A 15,789-nucleotide genomic window follows, 5' to 3' on the forward strand; every position below is an offset into this window, starting at 1 on the left:
CTCCATCCAGACACTTATACAACCATTCATTCTTCAATACACCTTGGCCAATATATATATATAAAACATATTTAAACTTTACAGAAACACATAGTCACTGGATGATGTCATCAGTGATGTCATCAGTGATGTTATTTGGGCGCAAGTTATAATTAGCTCAACTAACTATAACAGCGGGATTTTCATGGTTTTGTATGAGTGAACTGTCCAATTAACTATAACGTCCCTGAAACCTATGGTTTTTATTTCTGGGAAGTGTAGTTCATTTTGGACTGCTTGGAGTGAACGAACATGTGGTCTGGGGAGGGAACGCACCGTCCAATGATGATAAGGCAGGACACTTAAAAAGGCGTGGGTGGAGGTTCAACCGGTTTGTAGCAGCATCTGAGGAAGGCTAATTGCCGAAATGCATCATGCTGTGCGATCTGAATAAATGGCTCTCTGAAGGTTTCCCCGAGTGGCCTCTTTCCTTTCCAACCAGAAGGGTGTTTTGTGGTGATATATATATATATATATATATATATATATATATATATATATATATATATATATATATATATATATATATATATATATATATATATATGTATATATATGTATATATAAATATATATATATTCACTGAAAAAACCATAGGTTATAGACCATATATAGTTAGGAATTAGCATTTAAAAAACCTTATTTTACTCACACAAAACCATTGAAATTCCATATATAGTTAGTTGCACTAACTATATATCGCGCACCCGCAATCCACTGCTGATGATGTCACATATTACATCATTCATGACATGGTCAGTGACATCACTGATGACATCACTGATGACATCTCAAATGACATCACTGATGACATCTCAAATGACATCACTGATGACATCACTGATGACATCTCAAATGACATCACTGAAGACATCACTGATGACATCATCCAGTGACTGTGTGTTTCTGTAAAGTTTAAATATGTTTTACATATTGAAGAATGAGTAGATGTAGAAGTGTCTGGATGAAGGATTTAGTAGGTGCGTGACTGACTGTATGAGTGAGTGATTAAATGTGTCTCACTGAGTGCATGGGTTAGTGACTAAACTGTCTTAATTTGTGCATCATTCTGTCTGTTGTTCTGTAAACTGCTGCATGTGTTGATCAGTAGCTATATGAGTAACTATATGGGTTATTGATTGATTGTCCAAGTATTTGTATGGGAGACTGAGTGTGTGTGTGGCTGGCTGGGAGATGTGTGACTCTGTGCAGATCAATGTGTTCTTGTATCAATGATTGTATAAGAGAGTAAGTATGTGTTAGTATATGTTTGAAAATGTAAGGTACTCTATGTTTAACTGTATAGATTAGAAAATGGAAGTGTGATTGATTCTTTACAGGACTGACTAGGTGTGTGAGTAACTCAATGGATGAGTGGCAGAGTGTGAGTGTCTGTATAGGTGTATGAGAGCATATGATAGTGTTGTAAAGATGAGTGATTGTATGTATGTATGATTGTATGGGTGAATGAGTGAATGTGTGTGTAGACATAAGAATCAGTGAGGGCGTATGTAGTAACTAGTATTGGTGTGTCAATGGTTTAAAAAATTATATTCTGTATTTAACACTGGGTGTAACAGAGGTTATATTAAAGTGTGAGGAGATGCATTGTATTGTCACATGAATGATATCATCAGTGATGTGACCATTGATGTCAAATGAGATGTCATCAGTGATGTCATCAGTGATGTCATTTGAGATGTCATCAGTGATGTCATCAGTGATGTCATTTGGGATGTTATCAGTGATGTCATTTGAGATGTCATCAGTGATGTCATCAGTGATGTCATTTGAGATGTCATCAGTGATGTCATCAGTGATGTCATTTGAGATGTCATCAGTGATGTCATTTGAGATGTCATCAGTGATGTCACTGACCATGTCATGAATGATGTAATATGTGACATCATCAGCAGTGGATTGCGGGTGCGCGATATATAGTTAGTGCAACTAACTATATATGGAATTTCAATGGTTTTGTGTGAGTAAAATAAGGTTTTTTAAATGCTAATTCCTAACTATATATGGTCTATAACCTATGGTTTTTTCAGTGAATTTTCAAGGTTTTGTAAATGCTAATTCCTAACTATATATGGTCTATAACCTATGGTTTTTTCAGTGAATTTTCAAGGTTTTGTAAATGCTAATTCCTAACTATATATGGTCTATAACCTATGGTTTTTTCAGTGAATTTCAATGGTTTTTTAATAGCAAATATCATAAGCTGTCGAATGTCAAGTACGTGGTAAGTAAAAACATTTTCGTGTTTATGCACACTGATCTGCTTTGAATGCTGCCCCCCACCCCTCATTTCTATTAGGAGTACTCTCTCTTTGCAGATAGTGAAGGGTAGTTAACGCAGCCCTTTGCCCCCTTTGTAATCCGTCGTGCCTGCTTCTCTCTCCATTTGATTGATTGTTCTCTTTGGTTCATTCTCTATTTACAAACAAGCACAGAGTCGCAATACTCTGTTTAGTCTTTGCAGATAGCGAAAAATCGTGTAAAAAAACAAAAGGAATCGAGCAAAATCAGTAGGCCACTAATGGGATCTCTTTTTGACCTCGCTAAAATAGAAACATTAGGAACAACCTGTTGAAAATAGCAATGCGTATGTATATAAGCGGCGTTCATTTGTGTTCACAGTACCCCTTGTTGATTGTTTCAATCGAGCATTGAATTGTTCGAAGTTAATTCTCTTAAGGATCTTCTCTACCTGCAAACGAGGAAGAATAGGAATATTCTCTCTCCCTTTGCAGATAGTGAAGGGTAGGTAACGCAAGCCTTTAACACGTCGTACCTATTTCATTCCTCATTGATTGATTGATTGTCCGAACATTGACTGTTTGGGAATTAGTTCTTTTTGGAGGTATTCCCTGTTTGCAAATAAACGTAGGAAAATCTTTGCAAGTAGTGAAAGGGTACGTAATGCGGACCGTTCTCCCCCGTTGTAATCTGTCATGCCTATCTACTCCCCACTGATTGATGCACCTTTTTCACCCGGACCATTTACTAGAGATACGTCATCTGGCCCGACCAGAGAGCACCCCTAGTGAAAAGGACATATGCAATAATAACGAAGTGATCACTGTATCCTGTTAACAGAAACTTTACCATGAAACAACCTGGAAAGAAAAAAATAGGAAAACGAAAATCAGTAGGCCACTGATGAACATGAACTTTTATTAAACAACGAACAAAGAAACGATAACATAACGTAATGATAAAACCTATTAATGTCCTAGAAACAAGAAAACGTTAAAATATGCCAGTGGTGAGAGACCAGAAAAACAGTAAGAGAAACCAAATCACCCCTCGCTGTCCCACCGCCTGCCACGCCAAAAAAATCGATAGACTAGGGAAAATGCAAGTCAGTAGAACATCCACCCCCACTCTGGAAACTTCCAAGGTGGGGCAGGGTTCCGGCTACGCCCAGCCGGGAGCAGCCCATATAAGGCAGGTCCTGCTGCCACGCCTCGGCCAGGAGATCCTAACGTAGGGTGTAGCCGAAGGAGAGGCCGAGGCCAGCGGGACCCGGCCAGGGGATTGCCTTTACAACGCTGAACAGTTGCAGGGGGGGGGAATGTCTCCTCGACCCTCCCCTCTCTCTCCCAGTCCGGCCGCGGTGGCCCTTGAGAGTTGCAGGTAGTCCCGCCACATGCTCTTCCGGTCCGACCACCAACGGTCGGGGGGCCGAGGCCGACGGGATCCGGCTGCAGCCGATAAACCAAGAAACCCGTTCATGGGGCCAGAGCCAGGGGCGTCCGGCCGACATCCACCGGAAGCCCGGCCCGAAGACGGACGGGACACTTCTTTCTTTTATAATGGCTGCGACAACACTGGGGGGGGATGTCTTGCACATGCCTCCGACCCCCCCCTCGTCCTCATCGCCTGGTCCGGCCATAACAAATCTCAAGCGAGACGCCGTGGGGTGCACTGGGAGGGAGAGACGGTGCGAACAGGCCTCTCCCGCCTCCCCAGGTGGAGACTTCCCAGCTGCACCCTCAGCGCTCCAGGCGCCCGGAAAACGGTTCTTCCACTGTGGCCATGCTGCAACGTCTCGCCCGGCAGGGTGGAGCCCGTCCGCTCATGTGACCCCGCGATCGCCGGTAGCTGCCGAACTCTCAAAATGGCGGTCGACCTGGCAAGAGCGGGCCCAGCATAAAGAAATGGCCCGGTCACTGGTTGACTCCACCACCGTAGTCCTCCACGACCTTGAAGATTCTAGAGGAGCCGCGGGAGTCTCCGACCCCCGATGGGGAATGACTGCCATGATCGCCCGTGGAGCGACGAAACTGTATCCGCGGGACGTCGGCGCTCCCATGCTGGCGCCAGCCTCACTTTGAATTACTAGAATCCTGCAGACCTCACTTCCGGTGAAAGCACAGTGTGACCCGGTAGGAACAATTATTGCACCCCCTCCCCTTTTTGACTGATAGTTCAAACCACCGATCCTTTCCTTTGCCCTTTTAACGGAACTTTGGACTGCCTCCCCCTCTTTTACATTTTCTAGAGAAAACAAAACATTAACCACTACATTAGCATAGCAGTTGACACCAGAACTGTTTTCAAATTGAAAACTAACAACATCTTCAACAGAATCCTTTTTGTTTCTGCTGTGACCCTGCTACAGCACAGGCATTGTCCCCAGCAGTAATTCTGCAATGCCGGTAAGAATAGCTGTGGTGCCTACTGGACTCACTCACCCCCGCGGCGCCCCACGCCGTTTTTTGCTGGGCGGCAACTTACTAGACATCACTTTCGTGCCATCTAGATTTCAGCGCGTTCTGCTGCCTTGGAACTATTCGCGCAACAGACCGCTACTGACAAGAATATTTCATTATTGGTGCTGTCAATTTCAATAAATCTATTGGATAATTCAAAAGAAATTGCCACGGTCTCTTCGTTGTTTAACTGTTTTTACTGTTTTTGTTTTCTTGTATATATTTATATGTTATTAAAGTTTTATATTCCTACTACTTTGTTGGAGTGCTATATATTTTTAATGTGACACATAATTGTAAAAACTTTGATGTACAAAGAGTCATTCCTGGAATCTTCCGCTTCAGGCTCAGTCCCCTCCCCAATCACAATACAGGATGGTTTTCAGATAGTAGGAACACGTGTGGTGTGACGGATCTCATCGGGTGTGGGCCTTGATCTACTATAACTCCTTTGAAGAGGGGTGATTCTTTACAGCTGGGGCCATAAACTACATCTGCAGGGCTAGCTGATAGCCTGGACAATCGGACACAGAGAAAGAGGAGTGTCAGAGGGTGCGGTAGTGAATAGGGCGAAAGGGAGGTGTCGGGCGGGCACAGAGTGTGATTCTCAGGGAAGAGCAGCGCAGATGGGGGGAGGTTTATTGCCCATGCATAAGACAGAGAGCGGTGGTGACCAGTGCCTAGGGAAGATGCTTGCGTGGGTGAGGAGCCATGCTACGAATCGACAGCGTGCAGAGAGTGGGTCTGGTCAAGACATCTAAAATGGCTGCCGTGCACGACAAAAGTGTGGCATTTCAAAAAAGGCAAGATGGCGCAGACAATGTTTTTCAACACTTCCTCATTTCCTTCGAATCGAACGTTAACAGACGTTGGGGCATATTACCAAAGTTAAGCGATATTTATCGCTAACGATGCTTACCAACCAATTTTTTACCACTAAGCATCGTCAGAAATTATCGAAGATAAACCTTACTATTATCAAGGTTTATCGCAAATGCGATAATAAACGGCCGCAATGCATGAATATCGCTAAAAACTCAGCGATATTCATGCATTACCGAGCTAATGCTCTTAGCCATGTTATCCACCTCCCATTGGATAACATGGCTAAGAACTGCTCAGGGCAGGTGTTACTTTTTGGAGATATTCGCGCTTAGCGCGAATATCTCCAAAAGTTGGTAATAGGAGATAGATATCTTGCATGTTGTAATGCAAGTTATTGTGGTATATGGAACTCATACCATAATCTCTCAGGAAAGCAGAAACTGATCCTTTTGGGACCGCCTAAAAAGGCCTAGGGGGTGAGGAGTACTCTACTTTGCCCCCTTTTCACGTTCCGAACTATTTTATTTTACTCTCTTCTGTAATTATACAAAATAGCAGCGATAAGATGCATCGGAGACACACAGTGAGAGAAAGGAGGCCGGAGATGAAGAAGACATGTCAAATACACATTGGAGATAATATAGTGGCAGAAGGGAAGTAAATATGAGTAAACTTACCATGTAACATAAAAATGTTGCACTCTATACTATAAGTCTCATTTTATACTACAATCACTTCGCTACAACCTCATAAATTAAAAATAAAAATGAATAATGTCTCAAACAATTTTTGATTTCTAAATATAAATTTATTCTTCAGAATTTTCTAAATTTGAAAGAACTAGTAACATGTCCTCATCAGCAATGTCCTCATTAAAAGTCTCCAATGATGATTCTTGTAACTCTATGGTCTCCAAACACTCAATAAATTCTCCATCAAGAGATTGATCAAAAAAATCATTCAAGTCATCTCCTCCTTGTGACAATATTTCATTATTGGTGCTGTCAATTTCAATCAATGTAGTGGAATCATTCAAGTCATCTCCTCGTGACAATATTTCATTATTGGTGCTCTCAATTTCAATCAATGTAGTGGAATCATTCAAGTCATCTCCTCCTTGTGACAATATTTCATTATTGGTGCTGTCCATTTCAATCAATCTAATGGAATCATACAAGCCATCTCCTCCTTGTGACAATATTTCATTATTGGTGCTCTCAATTTCAATCAATGTAGTGGAATCATTCAAGTCATCTCCTTGTGACAATATTTCATTCTTGGTGCTGTCCATTTCAATCAATCTAATGGAATCATACAAGTCATGTCCTCCTTGTGACAATATTTCATTATTGGTGCTCTCAATTTCAATCAATGTGTTGGACAATTCAAAAGAAATTGCCACGGTCTCTTCATTGTGAGCCATTTTATTTTGAAATTGCTTGCTGTAAATTGCAGAAAAAAATAATCACTTTCATTTATCGTTTTTAGTAATACATAATATAAAACTAACTTTATCAAGTATTTAGTATAACAGAAGGACTGCAAATAAATAACAGAAAACATTTTTCAAATTATCTTCAAGTGTACAACATAGTTCCCCTTACAAATTAACAACTCACCTTTTTAAAAGTAGCAGAAGTGTTAGTACTGTGTAAATCAAACACCAGAAATTCACCACCAAAAATTCCTCACAAATGTACCTCAGACAGTAGTATCACAAAATGGCTGTGGTTTCCTCTCATTTGACATATATACATAACCAATTAACTTTCATCACACACAAATACAAAACCAAAGTAACATTTTAATTGGTTCTAAATTTCAACACTTTCAAATGTGTTTTCCCCATGCAATTTTCCATAGGACATTTACATACGTCTACAGCCTGAATGGCTGAACGGAATTACACCAAACTTGGCAAAATGGTACATCAAACCTAAGAGGTCAGGAAGGATCTACTATGCCCCCTTATGGTCATTTCCCCCTTCGCTTTGGCCTCCTCTTGTCTCTCAATCCTACCGAGGGACAAGATGGCGGCCGCTACGGAATGTTTGGAATGTTGACAGACGCCGGAGAACCAATCAGCTTCGCAAAGCTCCGTAACGCGAAAAGTACGCGAAGCGGAGCGCTGTTACAGATATATATCTTTTTTTGAACGTTAATTTCTCAAAATCCACTGGAGCACATATATTGAGACCTAGCAAAGGCACATCGGGCTACCAGTCCCTAATATTTTGCCAAGTTTCGTGCAAATCCATTCAGCCGTTCGATTATTATTATTTTGTTTTTTTTTTGCCCCGCGGGGCCCTTTTAAAACCTCCACATCAAACCTAGGGGGTCAGCGAGGATCTACTATGCCCCCTTATAGTTATTTCCCCCTTTGTTTTGACCTCCTCTTGTCTCTCGATCCTACCGAGAGACAAGATGGCGACCGCTACGGACTTTTTGGAATGTTGACAGACGCCGGAGAACCAATCAGCTTCGCTTCACAAAGCTCCGTTGCGCGTAAAGTACGCGTCCTGGGACGCTGCCAGGTCCGCTGTTACAGATATATATCTTTTTTTAAACGTTAATTTCTCAAAATCCACTGGAGCACATATATTGAGACCTACAAAAGGCACATCGGGCTACCAGTCCCTACAATTTTGCCAAGTTTCGTGCAAATCCATTCAGCCGTTCGGGCTAAAAGTGAGGCCAACCGCCCTATGGAAAACTCAATGTTAAAAACACGTTTTGGGACCCCCCTTTTTTCTCGGCCCCCCCCTTGACGAACCCCCCCCAAATTTTCAAGGGCTGCTCAGAAACAAAATGTGCCATTTTCCTGAAAATTTCAGCCAATTCCGTCCACAAACGCCAAAGTTATTAGACATAGAATTTTCAAAAAACCCATAGAGAAAAAATCCTAACTATATATACCTACTGGCGACCGCCAGTAGGTAATATATATATATATATATATATGTATTCACGCTCCAAGGTTGTCCACCATGTGAGTAGCACGCGAGCAGCAGCTTTATTTATGTGTAGGTGAGGACGGGGATCCGCTTGTAGACGCCGCTCCGTAATGGATCTGCCCGACGCGTTTCGAAGCTCCATCTGCTTCTCTTCAGGGGCTTTAACGGAAGCGGTGTGCGCACCCGCTACACTTCTCCAATTATATAACTCGCCCGTCGATGGGAGGCTCCAGTGAGACTTCTGGGAAGTGTAGTACGGAAAGCACACAATCAAGTCCTGTATGGACTCCACAAGTGGGCCCGTCCTCGATTCCATGTACGGCTGCTACTTCACTGCCGTGACCCCCACGTTAACGGGGTGGTGCATACTCTGCGGCTGGACTGCCGCATATAGATTCACGCTCCAAGGTTGTCCACCATGTGAGTAGCACGCGAGCAGCAGCTTTATTTATGTGTAGGTGAGGACGGGGATCCGCTTGTAGACGCCGCTCCGTAATGGATCTGCCCGACGCGTTTCGAAGCTCCATCTGCTTCTCTTCAGGGGCTTTAACGGAAGCGGTGTGCGCACCCGCTACACTTCTCCAATTATATAACTCGCCCGTCGATGGGAGGCTCCAGTGAGACTTCTGGGAAGTGTAGTACGGAAAGCACACAATCAAGTCCTGTATGGACTCCACAAGTGGGCCCGTCCTCGATTCCATGTACGGCTGCTACTTCACTGCCGTGACCCCCACGTTAACGGGGTGGTGCATACTCTGCGGCTGGACTGCCGCATATAGATTCACGCTCCAAGGTTGTCCACCATGTGAGTAGCACGCGAGCAGCAGCTTTATTTATGTGTAGGTGAGGACGGGGATCCGCTTGTAGACGCCGCTCCGTAATGGATCTGCCCGACGCGTTTCGAAGCTCCATCTGCTTCTCTTCAGGGGCTTTAACGGAAGCGGTGTGCGCACCCGCTACACTTCTCCAATTATATAACTCGCCCGTCGATGGGAGGCTCCAGTGAGACTTCTGGGAAGTGTAGTACGGAAAGCACACAATCAAGTCCTGTATGGACTCCACAAGTGGGCCCGTCCTCGATTCCATGTACGGCTGCTACTTCACTGCCGTGACCCCCACGTTAACGGGGTGGTGCATACTCTGCGGCTGGACTGCCGCATATAGATTCACGCTCCAAGGTTGTCCACCATGTGAGTAGCACGCGAGCAGCAGCTTTATTTATGTGTAGGTGAGGACGGGGATCCGCTTGTAGACGCCGCTCCGTAATGGATCTGCCCGACGCGTTTCGAAGCTCCATCTGCTTCTCTTCAGGGGCTTTAACGGAAGCGGTGTGCGCACCCGCTACACTTCTCCAATTATATAACTCGCCCGTCGATGGGAGGCTCCAGTGAGACTTCTGGGAAGTGTAGTACGGAAAGCACACAATCAAGTCCTGCATGGACTCCACAAGTGGGCCCGTCCTCGATTCCATGTACGGCTGCTACTTCACTGCCGTGACCCCCACGTTAACGGGGTGGTGCATACTCTGCGGCTGGACTGCCGCATATAGATTCACGCTCCAAGGTTGTCCACCATGTGAGTAGCACGCGAGCAGCAGCTTTATTTATGTGTAGGTGAGGACGGGGATCCGCTTGTAGACGCCGCTCCGTAATGGATCTGCCCGACGCGTTTCGAAGCTCCATCTCCAGCTCCATTAACGTGGGGGTCACGGCAGTGAAGTAGCAGCCGTACATGGAATCGAGGACGGGCCCACTTGTGGAGTCCATACAGGACTTGATTGTGTGCTTTCCGTACTACACTTCCCAGAAGTCTCACTGGAGCCTCCCATCGACGGGCGAGTTATATAATTGGAGAAGTGTAGCGGGTGCGCACACCGCTTCCGTTAAAGCCCCTGAAGAGAAGCAGATGGAGCTTCGAAACGCGTCGGGCAGATCCATTACGGAGCGGCGTCTACAAGCGGATCCCCGTCCTCACCTACACATAAATAAAGCTGCTGCTCGCGTGCTACTCACATGGTGGACAACCTTGGAGCGTGAATATATATATGTATATATATATATATATATATATATTCACTGAAAAAAACATAGGTTTCAGGGACGTTATAGTAAGTTGGCCATTTCAGTTGTACAAAACCAGAGAAATTCGGCTGTTATAGTTGAACTTACTATGACTCGTGCCCCCGCAATGCACTGCTGATGACATCACATATTACATCATTCATGACATGGTCAGTGACATCGCTGATGACATCACTGATGGTATCTCAAATGACATCACTGATGGCATCATCCAGTGACTGTGTGTTTCTGTAAAGTTTAAATATGTTTTATATATATATAAATGCCAAGGTCTATTGAAGAATGAGTGGGTGTATGAATGTCTAAATGGATGATTTAGTAGGTGCATGACTGACTGTATAAGTGAGTGATTAAACATGTCTTACTGAAAACATGGGTTTGTGACTAAACTGTGTGAATGTCTGCATCAGTCTGTCAGTTGGTGTGCAGGAGGCTGCATGGGTTGGTAAGTAGCTACATGAGTGTCTATATGGGTTATCGATTGGTTGGCTAAGTATCTGTATGGGTGCCTGAGTGTCTCTGTGGGTGGGTGGGGGGTTGTGTGACTCTGTGCATAGATGTGTGAGTAGGTGATTCACTGGGTGCTTGGGTGGAAGTGTGCATCTGTAAAGAGCTGTTTGGGTGTGTATGGGTGTGTTGGTGAGTGAACGGATGTCTCAGTGGTACATGTGTGAGTAACTACATATGTAAAAGGCAGTATATGTGAGTGTTGGAGTATATAGATGACTACATGTGAGAGTGAGTGATTGTGAGAGTGGCTGTATGGATGAGAGTGTGCTTGTGTCAGTGATTGTAGAAGCGAGTAAGTTTGTGTTAGTGTCTGTCTGAATAAGTGAGGTGGTGTGTCTGTAACCATATAGGTGACTAAATGGGGGTATGATTGATACTTTGCATGACTGACTAGGTGTGTGAGTACCTCTATGGATGAGTGGTGGTGTATGAGTGTTTGTAAAGGTCTATGAATGCATATGATAGTGCTGTATTAATGAGTGACTGCATGTATCAGTGATTTTAGGAGTAAATGAGTGGATGTGTGTATAGATCTACAAATCAGTGAGGGGGTATGTAGTAACTGGCATTGGTGTGTCTATGGTTTAGAAAATGGTAGTCTGTATTTTAGAGTGGGTGTATCAAAGGTTATATTAGGGTGCAAGGAGGTGCATCAGATTATCACATGGATGATGCCATCAGTGATATCATCTGTGATGTCATTTGAGATGTCATCATCAGTGATGTCATCAGTGATGTCACTGACCATGTCATAAATGATGTAATATGTGACGTCATCAGCAGTGCATTGGGGGGGGGTGCGAGTTATAGTTAGCTCAACTAACTATAACAGCAGAATTTCTCTGGTTTTGTATGACTGAAACGTCCAACTAACTATAATGTCCCTGAAACCTATGGTTTTTCAGTAAATTTCTAAGGTTTTTTTAATGCTAATTTCTAACTATAACGTCCCTAAAACCTATAGATTTTTCAGTGAATTTTAAAGTTTTTTTTAAAGATAATTTGTTATTATAATGTTCATTAAACCTATGGTTTTTTCAGTGATTTAAAATTATCATTCCATTCTCAACCTAGTGAAAACAGCCGATATCCCAGTTCTCCAGCAATAGCTTCCGCAAAAAAAAATCACCACAAATGAGAGCAACAACTAATGGTAATAATATGCAGAGTAGGCGTTCCCGTGCAAAAATAACACAAAAACACCACTTCCCGATATTTCCAACAAGCAGGCAAATCTGGGGTGCGATCCAAAAACAGGCAATAAGCCGCATTAGCAGTAGGAATCTAACATTTGCCTTTTACTGTTGTAAACCAGGACGACAACCTACAGTGTGAAAGGGAGCCCAGCCCAGACTCACATCTGAAGACCAACACATGTCATAAAGTTACTGATCATGCAGCTCTGATAGCCAAGAAGGCTGCAACACCCACTGCCACCAGCCTCAGGACGTCCTCCTGGAATACCCCCCTCCCTACTACCACCAAGGCAGCGCAGAACAGGACAGCAGACATTTCAAAAATAGCATGCTCCCTCAGCCACACAATACTTGAATGTTGGCAGATGTGGCAACCAAGTATGTGTGAAGGATGCAAGTCACTCATCAGTAATAATGCATACAATACCAAGTATAGCAGTGATGTGCTGGACAGACCTCACTATACAGAGCACAAACCTCTCCATGTGGACATATACTGCTGGTGCTTGTAGTGTTGTGGACAATAGACGCAACCATGTTACCTCAGTGGGTAAGATCTCAGTCATATTGCTGTGTTGTCCCACCCTGGAAGCGGAAGTGGAGTGCGCTGGTCCAACATATGCCACTCCAGTGTAGGAGTATGAATAAATAAGCTGGGACTCTGGGCGTAGTTCACTTGTGGCTGCTTCCATGACCACGGGCCTCCTTGACACAGGCCCCCTGCAGACCCAGCCGCAAAGCACCACAGACTTGTGTCTGTACAGACTACTACCTTCGAACTACACTGTGGCCAGAAGGGCTCACAATTCAGATGGAGTGTCAATTGCAGATGGCGCAGTCCAGTAGGCAACAGACATTGCTCCCAGTGCAGCCCACCCAGACCACGCATAATCGCAGGGTGCTCACACGCTGAGTGCTTCAGGTGCCACTAACTCACTGCACCACAAGTCATCGCTAGGTAGCCTTATTAAGGCAGAATTCATTAGGCAAAAGACATTGCTCCCAGTGCGGCCCGCTGGACCACGCATCATCGCAGGATCCACACACGCTGGTTCTAGTTGCTTCAGGTGCCACTAACTCAGTGCACCACTTATCATCGCTGGCTGCACACACACTGCTTTGCCAATAACTGTGCAGCTCAACTCAATGCCGCCACGGTGATGGCCCAAACCGGTGGTCCGGACACCTCATGTTTTGTGTGCCCTGCTGGACCGCAGTGTAAGCCTGAGCCATGGAACAGCGTGGGCCTACCACCACATGCGTGGCCTTACTGGTCACTCAGTTAGTGGCACCGCAAGGACTGAGCGGGTGTGCAACCTGCGATGATGATGGGTGCACTAGTATGTCCTCTGCCATGGCAAAATCAAGATGCAGCACCAAATGTAAGACTTGTCGGCTTGCGGAGCTGAGCTGCATGATGTGGAGGGTGCCCTGTCTGCGAAAAGGTGAGCAATGAGGCCTGGGTGCACAGTTGTGGGCAGATACCTCTGGGCAGTGGGAGTGGATGGGGTGTTTTAGATGTGGGAGCTTGAGGGTTCCACTAGGTCCCGGCACGTGGTTGGAGACAGAGCGGTGGTGTAAAGGTGAGCTGTGAGGGTTTTGTCCACAGTGTGGGCACTCACTGTCCCTCCTCATCTCTTCCTTTCTCTCCCTCACACTCTTTCTCTCTCTCTTCCTCTCGCACTGTTTCTCTCTTTCTCTCTCTTTTGCTCTCTCTTTCTCTCTCTCACTCTTCCTCTGTTTCTCTCCTCCTATTTTTCACACTCTTTCTCTCTCTCACTGTTTCTTTCTCTCTTTATCCTTCTCACTCTTTCTGTCCTTATCTCTGTCTTCCTCTCACTTTCTTTCTTTAACTCTCTTTTCTCCTCTCACCCTCACTGTTTCTTACTTTCTCTATGTCTTCACACTCTTTCTTTCTTTTCCTCTCCCTCTTCCTCTCTCTCACACTGTTTCTCTCTTTCTCACTCTTTCACTCTTTCTGTCTCTCTCACTCCACCTCTGTTTCTCTCTTCTTCTATTCCACACTCTTTCTCTCTCTCTCTTCCTCTCTCTCACTGTTTCTTTCTCTCTTCGTTTCGCTCACTCTTTCTCTCTTTCGCTCTGTCTTCCTCCCACTCTTTCTTTCTTTTTCTCTCTCTCTTCCACTCACTCTCACTGTTTCTCTCTTTCTCTTAGTCTTCCTCTCTTTCTTTCTTTTTCACTCTGTCTTCCTCTCACTCTTTCTTTCTCTCTCTCTCTCCTTTGATGGACACATGACACACAATCTTTTCTTGCTTTTTATCTAACAGGCTATGATTCACGAATTGATGTCCCCCCAACACGGAACGCCCGCCACTCAGTGCCACCAGAGCTGAACGTGTGTGGAACCTGCGATGATGCGTGGCTATCCTGACAATCAACACCCACTCTGAATTGTGCACTCTGCTTTACCGCGAGTACGCAGTGCCTGAGAAGGATGCTTCGGCACGTGGTGGACCCTCTTACACACACGCCAGTGGCGGAAGGTGAGCAGAGAGGCTTCTTTCCGCAGCAGCGGGCAGTCACCTCTGGGCGGTGGGAGTGGATAGTGTACAGCAGTCTGGGCGCACAAGAGCGCACAGACTCCCCTGAGCAGTGGCAGTGGATGGGGTGCAGCAGCAGCGAAACAGAGAATTACTCATGTGCAGTTGTATGTACTTTGCAATTACTAATTCTATACTATCTTTCAGATAACTAAACTTGATGGTGCACTTTGTCCCGGCACGTGGTTGGAGACACACCGGTGCAGAAGTTGAGCTGCGAAGATTTTCTCCAGTGTCAACATCTCTCTCCATCTCTTCCTTTCTCTCTCTTCCTTTCTCTCTCTCTCACACTTTCTCGCTTTCTCTCTCTCTTATTCTTTCTCTCTATTCTTCTCTCTCACTTTTACTCTCTCTCTCTTCCTCTCTCTCACACTGTTTCTCTCTCTCTTCCCCTCTCCCACTCTTCTTCTCTCTCTCTTCCTCTCTCTCACACTGTTTCTTGCTTTCTCTCTTCCTTGTATCTCACTCATTCTCTCTTTCTCTCTTTCTCTCTCTCGCTCTTTCTCTCTTTCTCTGTCTTCCTCTCTCTCTCACTCTTTCTCTCTTTCTCTGTCTTCCTCTCTCTCACTCTTTCTCTCTATCTTCCTCTCTCTCACTCTTTTTCTCTCTCTCCTCCTCTCTCTCACTATTTCTCTCTCTCTCTTCCTCTCTCTCTCTTCCTCTCTCTCACACTGTTTCTCTCTTCCTTGTATCCCACTCCTTCCCTCTTTCTCTCGCTCTCTCTCTCTCTCTCTCTCTCTCTCTCTCACTACTTCTCTCTCTCTCTTCCTCTCTCACACTGTTTCTCTCTTTCCCTCTTCCTTGTATCTCACTCTTTCTCTCTCACTCTTTCTCTCTTTCTCTGTCTTCCTCTCTCTCTCTCTTTCTTTCTCTCTCTCTTCCAATCTCTCACTCTTTCTCTC

The sequence above is a fragment of the Lissotriton helveticus genome, chromosome 2_1 (genome assembly GCF_964261635.1).
Source record: "Lissotriton helveticus chromosome 2_1, aLisHel1.1, whole genome shotgun sequence".
NCBI classification, from domain to species: Eukaryota; Metazoa; Chordata; class Amphibia; order Caudata; family Salamandridae; genus Lissotriton; species Lissotriton helveticus.